Source organism: Limulus polyphemus, unplaced genomic scaffold (assembly GCF_000517525.1).
Source record: "Limulus polyphemus unplaced genomic scaffold, Limulus_polyphemus-2.1.2 Scaffold155, whole genome shotgun sequence".
NCBI classification, from domain to species: Eukaryota; Metazoa; Arthropoda; class Merostomata; order Xiphosura; family Limulidae; genus Limulus; species Limulus polyphemus.
The window spans coordinates 780013-788624 of NW_013665765.1; the positions used below are offsets into that span (position 1 = coordinate 780013).

At 31.4% G+C, this 8612-nt stretch overlaps 1 protein-coding gene across 1 annotated transcript in view; it reads left to right on the forward strand.

The window, feature by feature from the left end:
* The first annotated feature begins 1064 nt into the window (after positions 1-1064).
* Positions 1065-8612, forward strand: part of LOC106476392 (kinesin-associated protein 3-like) — a 57100-nt gene continuing 49552 nt past the window's right edge. Inside the window, exon 1 of the mRNA XM_022381311.1 lies at positions 1065-1153. The gene's annotated coding sequence lies outside the window, so the exon portion shown is untranslated. The remainder of the gene's footprint in view (positions 1154-8612) is intronic.

The following is an 8612-nucleotide window of genomic DNA, read 5'->3' on the forward strand; positions in this document are numbered from 1 at the left end:
TGCAATTATTTAAATCATATTTCATGCAAAATTGCTTCCAGATTTAATCTCATAGTACCTATTTTTAACTAAATTATCTGGGGGACATGCCCCCAGACCCCTCGTAGCATTAGCATGCTGTGTATATGCACAATATATGTTAGCTTTTGATCTCACTGATTAGAACTCCCCTATCAAACATTCTGCGTACGGGCCTGTAGATGATTTATTCTGTCACTGATGTTCTTTTCTACTTCTGTGACTTCTTTTTGTTGTTGTACATCTTCAGTTTTGTCATTACAGCGCTTCTGTACTTCTTCGACTCTTTCATTACAGCCTTTCTCTACTTTATTGGTGTCTTTTTGTTCCTCAGTTTTGTCATTACATCCTTTCTGTATTTCTTGTTGTTGTAATTCTTACTTAGATGGTATGTCTCTTTCTTTCAACTCATCACTTAAATTCCTGTCTGTTTCTTCTTAGTCTTCTTTTAATTTTCTGTCTCTTTTTGTTCTATTCATTTTCTCTCTCTTCCTCTTGATCTTCTTGGGAAATGTGTTAGTTTATGCTATGACATTTTCAAATACTTTATTTTTGTTGAAACAATAATCTTATTATTTTCGATGAAGCGTACAAATTAAGTATTTTTAAATAATCTGTTGTGAATAATATATAAACTTTATGAAATAACACCATGAACATTAGGGCGGACAGGTGTCGCTTTGACGAATAGTCTGGGAAAAAAACATAAATCATAATCTACACTTAACGACGAAAGTATTGAGAATTCTAACAAAATAAACAACTTTTAAACAGGTAAATGTACCATATCTTCTTTGTTAACTTTAGTATGTGTTGTTTCGAATTTATTTTATCTTAAACATGAAAAGTAACCATATTTTAATAGTATTTGTCAAAGATTACCTCCATTTTTAAATTTTTAGCACGGCTGTTATTAACAGTCGCTAAGAGTTAATTAAATACCAATAGGTGTCGCTGTCGTAAATAGTCCAGGAGAAAAATATCAATTCGTATGCTTATTAAACTTAAATATACTATGAGATATATGACATTATAAAAAAGTAGAACTTCATTTTATTAGGTAAATATTTCAGTTGTTATTGGTAATGACTGAAATGCTTCATATCACATGTACGTAATTTGAAAAATATGAAAGGTATCCTAATTCTAATAATAATAGTAATGTATTATTTGGCATAGATTACCACAACTTTTACTTTTAACTTTGAAAATAATTACAATTAATGTTTATTTAAGTTTTAACTTAATTTTTTATGTAAATTTAAGTTATATTATGCCCTAAGTTGAATTTAAGAATCATGATTTTCAGAATTTGTGTATGATACTGTATTGTGATTAGATGTTAAGTAAGTCTTAAGTTTAACTAGAATTTCTGCAGAAACGTATATCACATTTGCAAAGTTGTACACAATCATGCCAGCAAAAGTATATCGAAAGAAGAAAAATCATAATTTTCATAAATCTAATGTGTAGATGTATAGTCTAAAAACTAATATTATACTATAAATTAATTTACTTGTCTTAGTCATGCACTAATGATACACATGAAACCTACTGCCTGACAATTCCTCTGACACTATACCACTACCAGAGTATGTCTGCTCACATTCTCATGTCTCTAATTGTCAGCAGACTTGGTGCATTATCTCCAGAAAAACTACTTGTATGGGAGACTTGATTTAAGTTTTCAAAATTATCAGATATTTGGAAAATCTTTCTATGTCACTATGGTGTGCCTGTTTAAATAGTGGAATGGAAAAATTTTAAACCCAGACTTGAATATTATGGGTGATAGGTTTAAGCATTCAAGGTCTCAATGTAGATTTGTTCTTTGTCAGAAATTCTTTGGTTTTTAAACTCGCAGAGATAGTATTGGTAGGGTTTGGGAAAATACTAGTAAATTTAATTGTAAGCTGGTTGGATTGAATAAAGTCCAGCCAAACTAAATCCTTATTACTGGTGGAGTGCCTTGGTAGTCAGTGCTTGAGACTTGACTTTTCTTATTTACATTAATGATAATAATAATAAGGGCATAATTAGTAAGTCAGTAAAATTAGCTGATGATGTTTTAAACGTGAGTATTTCTAGCTGTATTATGGATGTTGAGTATCACTTGGATCTGTTGATAAATTGGACAAATGTTTGGCAAATCACCTTTAATTATAGTAAGTACAAGATAATGCATTTGCATTAACATAATATGAATCATACATTGGAAATCCACTGAATTATGAATATTATTACCAAAGAAAAGGATCTTGGCATAATGGTCAATAAGTTGCTCAAGCCATTGAGACAGTACTCTGTTGCTAGTAGAAAGTATAGAGAAATCTTAGCATATATATAGACACAATGATTATAAGCCAACTTAAATAATTATCATTGTGCACAAATTACTGTTTAGGCCTTACTTGGTGTACTGTGCCCAGTTTTGGTCTCCATAACATAAAAATTCAAGGATAGCAAGGGACCTGTTAGTCCATCTAGGCTGTTTCATCATCAAACTAAACCTAAAAATATAAATAAACAAAAAAACTAAAGCTCAAAGCCACCCATTATGATTTAAATATTTATTAAGTTTCCTTAAATTTATTACGTCCACTGCATCTAAAGGCAAGTCATTCCAAATTCTAACCACTATGTTCAAAATATTAAACTAGCTTAGCTCAAGATGACTTCTATTTTGCCAAAACTTAAATTTGTGTCCCCTAAACCTACCATTCTCACCATTGAATACAAAAAAAGAAGATGCATTGACATACTTCTGTCAGAATTTTCTAACTTTTTTTTTTTTTTTTTACTGGAGGTAACCAATTTTAGAGACTTTAACATGTCATTGTATGACAACCTTTCTATTCCAGTTACCATCCTAGTACTTATAGCCCTCCTCTAAACCCTTTCCAACAATTCAATACCCTTTCTAAGGTAAGGAGTCCAAGTCTAAACACAATACTCCAATTGAGGCCTAACCAATGACATGTAAGTTAAAATTATATCCTTTTAAGACTTGTATTCAGTAATTTTGTAGATATAACTTAAAATTCTATTTGCCCTACCAATAGCAACAGTACACTGCTTGGATGGTTAACACTGTTGAAGTTATTTCCTTCAAAATTATACTTTTAATTTCAATTATGATAACATATATGCATAACCTTGCATTTATTATAATTGAAAGCCATCTGAAATTTATTTGCCCAACTCACTAGATAATCTTAATGCATTTTGTAAAGTAGCAGCATGATTTTCAAAGTCAGCAACAGTCAAGACCTTAATATCATCAGCAAATTTAAGCAATTTATTGACAAATTCATCTGTGTCAATAATACGCCCCACTTGTGACATTAATCCAGTTTGTCTGAACTTCATAAATAGTAAACCTCTGCTTTTCTCCATCCAGCCATTTTTCTGTCCAATGAGCCAACTTACCCTCACACCTATAGATATAATTTTTGTTAACGAGTCTTTTATGTGGGATCTTGTCACATGCTTTTGAAACTTCAGATACACCAAACCCACATCCTTACTTTCATCTGTAAAAGTTTAGTAAACCAAGATTTCCCTATTGAAACCATGTTGACTGTCTAACACAATTTTAAACTTTGATAAATGACTTTGCAAAGCATATGTTTTCAGACTTTCAAGAACTTTTCATACCACTGATGTAAAATTAATAGGCCTGTAAATTACCTGGATAGTTATAACCTCCTTTAAAAAGAGCAGGAACATTAGTCAATTTTTAAGTTTCTTGCACCTATCCACTATTTAAAGACTTATAAGAAATAATAACAGGTGACTTACACATCTAATCTTTAACCTCTTTCAAAACCCCTGGGGAAATATCTGGCACAAGAGCCTTATCATTCATTAAACTTCTCAATTTCTTTTTCTTTAAAAGCTCAGAATTACTGTGATCATCTTATTTCCATCTAACAACTTTGGGGAGAAGAATATTGCTTAAATTTTCATTTGTAAAAATTGAAGAAAGATTAGAATTTAGTAATTCAGCCATCCCATAATCATCAGAAATGAGCCTTCCTTTACCATCCCTTAAAGACCTTACTTCCATTTTATATCTGCTAGAAATCTTTACCATTAATTTTTTATATTTTCAGCCATCTTCTTTTCATATACCTTTTTTGATTTTCTAATGTCCTGTTTGACCAATTCTCTTGATCTTTTATAATGTTCTGAGACTTCCATCATAGCAATTAGTTTAAAACCTCTTTTTCATTTTTTCCATTATATTCTATGAACCAACCTGGTCTTTCACTTGCATCCACCCGTAATTTTTTTATAACTAAAAAGGAACGTGTCTACCTTAAAATTTCCACAATTGATCAGTATCCAGTTAATTCAATTGCCCAATTCATAACAGATAATTCTTGTCACATCTCTTCAAAATTTTAATTAATTCAGAGGAAGGTTGGCTGAATTATTCCTAGGGTGGAAGGGTTATCTTATGTCTTGAGAAACAAAGGTTCAAAGGTGGTCTTACTGAATTTTAAAAAATTAATTATACGATCAGTTGAATAAAGGCTTTAGATTTCTTTGAACTATATGCTGAAGATAAAAGATGAGAGAACACGTGTAAGATTTAAAATAGGCTAGGCTCCAGTTCAGCATATTTATTTTACTAAAAGGATAATTGACTTTTGAAGTCACATCAAAACAATTTTTTTTTTTTAAATTTAAATCAAGAGTCCTTCAAACCTATATATAATACAACAACGTTTTAAAATGAACAGCAAAACCACATCGGCAGATAAAATAAGGACAACAAGGGAATAATTGGTCTTTCAAGGCTGTCTTCACAAACACACTCTTAGAAAAGTAAAGATTTCAGGAAATCACTGATTTCCCTTTTAAACTCCTGTAAGGTGCTGGCCTCCATTGGTGCTGATGATAACTCATTCCCCTAAACTGAATGGCTTCTTTTCATCTTGCCATTTCCTGTGTTTTTATACTCATAGAAATCAATAGATTACGTACAGCATGAGCACAGTCTAACATTTTGGGCCTGTTATTATGATTATAACACTTTCCTCAATTACCTGCTTTATGTAAGAGGCATTATCAATTATCATCACTTGTCATCCAAGTTAAAGGCTCTAGGCTTCCTAATATCTTAAGTATTTTTAGAATGTAATACCAACTCAATACTGAGGTTGTAACAGTTAATGTTTTACTGTACTTACATGTTAATCCCTTATTTGGAGGTTTTTGTACTTACCATTAAATAACTTCAAAAATATCTCAGAATTAGTGAATATAATTATTAATAATTGATTGCATGTTGTTATTGTCAGGGTAGGTGTTACTGTTTTCACTGATAGCACATTGGCCTCAGAACATTAGTATGACCCAAAGGCCCCCAGGTTCAGATTTCTAAACATCTTGTTACATTATAATGTATATATATAAATAATTGTAGTAGAGAATACTGTGGCAACTATTATTTCAATTTTTAATTAAACTGTTTTGACACATGGTCACAGGCATATCAGACAAACTTTCAGTACCATACTACTAATCACACTTAATATCAACATTTGAAGATGTGAACTTACTCATTAGTGTAACTGAAATATAGGATCTTGTAATAGTTTTAGTAAAGCTAATAGAATGTTAGGATATATTTATAGTCATGTTAATTACAAGTCAAAAGAGGCAATGATTTGTGTACAAAATCATTAATTAGGCTTCACTTGGTAGTGTTGAATACAGTTTTAAGTTCTTTATCTAAAGTATACTGAATTTATTGAAAATAATTCAAAGAATGGTTACTGTAGAGAATCTACTGATAGATTCTTCTGTGGAAAAAGGTTAAGATCTCTTACTTTCTCTTGAGAAAAAACGTTTACAAGGTTACTTGGAGAATCAATTAGGTTTTTGTGTGCTTTATACTGAAGACAAAAGGATGAGTGGGCACAAATTTAATATTTGGAAAAGATGGGATGGGCTATAATTACAGTATTTTTTTTTTCTCTAATACAGTTATGAGGGTGGTTTGAACTGTTAAGGAGGACATTGAATTGTTGGAAAGGGTTCAGAGGAAAGCTACTAGGGAGGTAAAGGCTGTTATATGAGGACATGTTAAGATTTTTGAAATTGTTTTCTCTTCAAAAGAAGAAGAGCTAGAGGGATCTGACTAGGGTGTACAAGATTATAAAGGGAATTGGTAGTATCAATGCATCATCCTTTTTCACATTTAAAGGTGAGTTTGGTTGGACAAAGGAACACAAATATAAATTTTGGTAGGGTAGGAGTTCTCTTCAAATAAGACAATTTTATTTTTCTAACAAAGCAATTGCAGTTTTTGTCATGTACAGAGGGGCTAATGATGTAGGGAAAGGTAGGTAGGAAGAACTAATTAATAAGTACAAGGGGTTGATAAAGGCATTTAAAGAAAAGGGACATAACTTAATTGTGTTAGGGATATTGCCCAGAATTAGTTGGGGGATGAAATGATATATAGGTGTAGTGCTGAATGCTAGGATTAGGTTAATATGTAAGGGTGAGCATATTGGCCATTTGGACTTGTGGGATCAGTTTATTGGGAGAAGGGAGCTTTTTGGAATGGATGTTTTTCATTTAAATAGGGTAGGGTCTGGCTTATCTAATAATCCATATTTTAATAGTATATAAGTTTTAAGTTCTTAATTTTATAAGGCAATATTAAAAAAAGATTCTGAATTTTCCCTAGTGTGAGAAATGTGACATTTTTTCTCTAGGCATCTCCTTGTTATATAATTTTCATAACATTCAATTTTGTTTGGTTTCAGAGCCATCAAATAGAAAATCAGACCCCTCTTGCCACACCCACCTGTCACATCCTCTCTTTCAGGATTTGTTCTTTCTCATGTTTAATACTACATTATTGTTCACCAATAGAATACCAAGGTCTTCATCTATTAAATGATGTATTATATTACGTTATTTTCTGTACAGAAAAATGTTAATTTATCTTTCAGTACAAGATTTGTTCCCACTGGAAACACATTGACTTGTTTTGATGAATTTTTAACGACTCTTGTCACATATTTAGAAAGCCAGAAAAATTGTGTTAGTTATGGGACATTGTCTGCTTTTTGCATGTTACTATCCTATGTTCTTTAGGTTCTTATTTAATTAAATAAAAATTATTTAATGTACTACTGTCATTAGTATGAAAAAGTAGGGTTAAGTGTCATTGACAGCAAAAAAAATGAAGACCCAGGTAAGTACTTTATTTCTTGTTTTTCTTGTGTATTCTTTATTTATTATTATAAAAGTAACTAAAATGTAAAAATAGGAAACTCTTTAGATTAATAGGATAGATTAGGTAAAATAAATAATAATATAATAACTTTTAATGAGGCATGCACACAAGCAGCTTGGAGTAGCTCATGCGTGATGTAATTCGATAGCGTAACGGGAGCTGCATGTTCCCCAAGTGATTATCAACTTATATTATAATGGTGTGAATAGTATAGTACCTAGACGTGGTTCAAAGGCAGTAAAACAATAAAATTTAAGTATAAATAGATATACACTGTTATGAGTTTAAAGCTACTTAGGATAAACAAATGTAGTTTTGTGTTACAATTTGAAGTCATTGTAGAAAGAAAAGGATAAGTTAGATTTATTTTATTTTTTTATTTTTTTTTAGTAGTTATGAGGATGGTCAAATTGACCAACCTTTTAGAGAGTTAGCATAGAGAAGATAACTGATAAAATTTAAGGTTTTACTGAAAAAAATGTACTTAGGAGGTTTTTAGAGATTATGTAAATGACGTGATATTTTTGAGATTAAGAAAAATATTTTGCACTCGGACTGGTAAAAAAAAAGAGTCAATATATTTATGGATAAATCTTTAGTAAAAATACTTCATTATAAAACAGATTTTTTGTGTACAAATGACTTGTAATGTTGACTAAATGTCTGCCAAATTTTGTGAAGATACACATACTGTATTAAAAGTTAGTGTATTATAACTATATCCAAGTAAAAATGGTCACGTGGTCGGTCCTTGGGACTGAGCCCGTATTGAGAGAGTTCGTAACTGGCTCAATGCTAAATATGCAGTGCATGTACTGTACGTAAGTAGTCTACTCTAAGTTGGCTAAGCTGCAGGCACCGACCGGGCACATTCCAAATGTCATGAACAGACTACTACAAAGTTTGTATAAAATAGGTTCAAGACAAAGTGTGAAAATACTTTATTTGCAGTTTGGCAGAAATTTCCAAGAAATTAAGATCAGCTTTGGCTTTGGTATATCAAACTGAAATGTTGCAGCACTTTCACTGTGTTGTTGGAAGCCTTGAAGACCTGAATATTTTGTCCTCTGGATTGATAGTCTCTTAAGCCATCCAAGCTGTTGCTAGTGGTAGGGCAAATAGGATTTTAAGTTGTATCTATGGAAATATTGAATACAAGTCTAAAGAGGTTATAATTTTATTGTATAGGTCACTGGTTAGATCCTATTTGGAGTATTGTGTTCAGTCTTGGATTCTTTACCTTATGAAGGTCATTGAATTGTTGGAAAGGGCTCAGAGGAAAGTTACTAGAATGGTACCTAAGATGGAGGGTTTTTCATATGAGGGAGGTTAA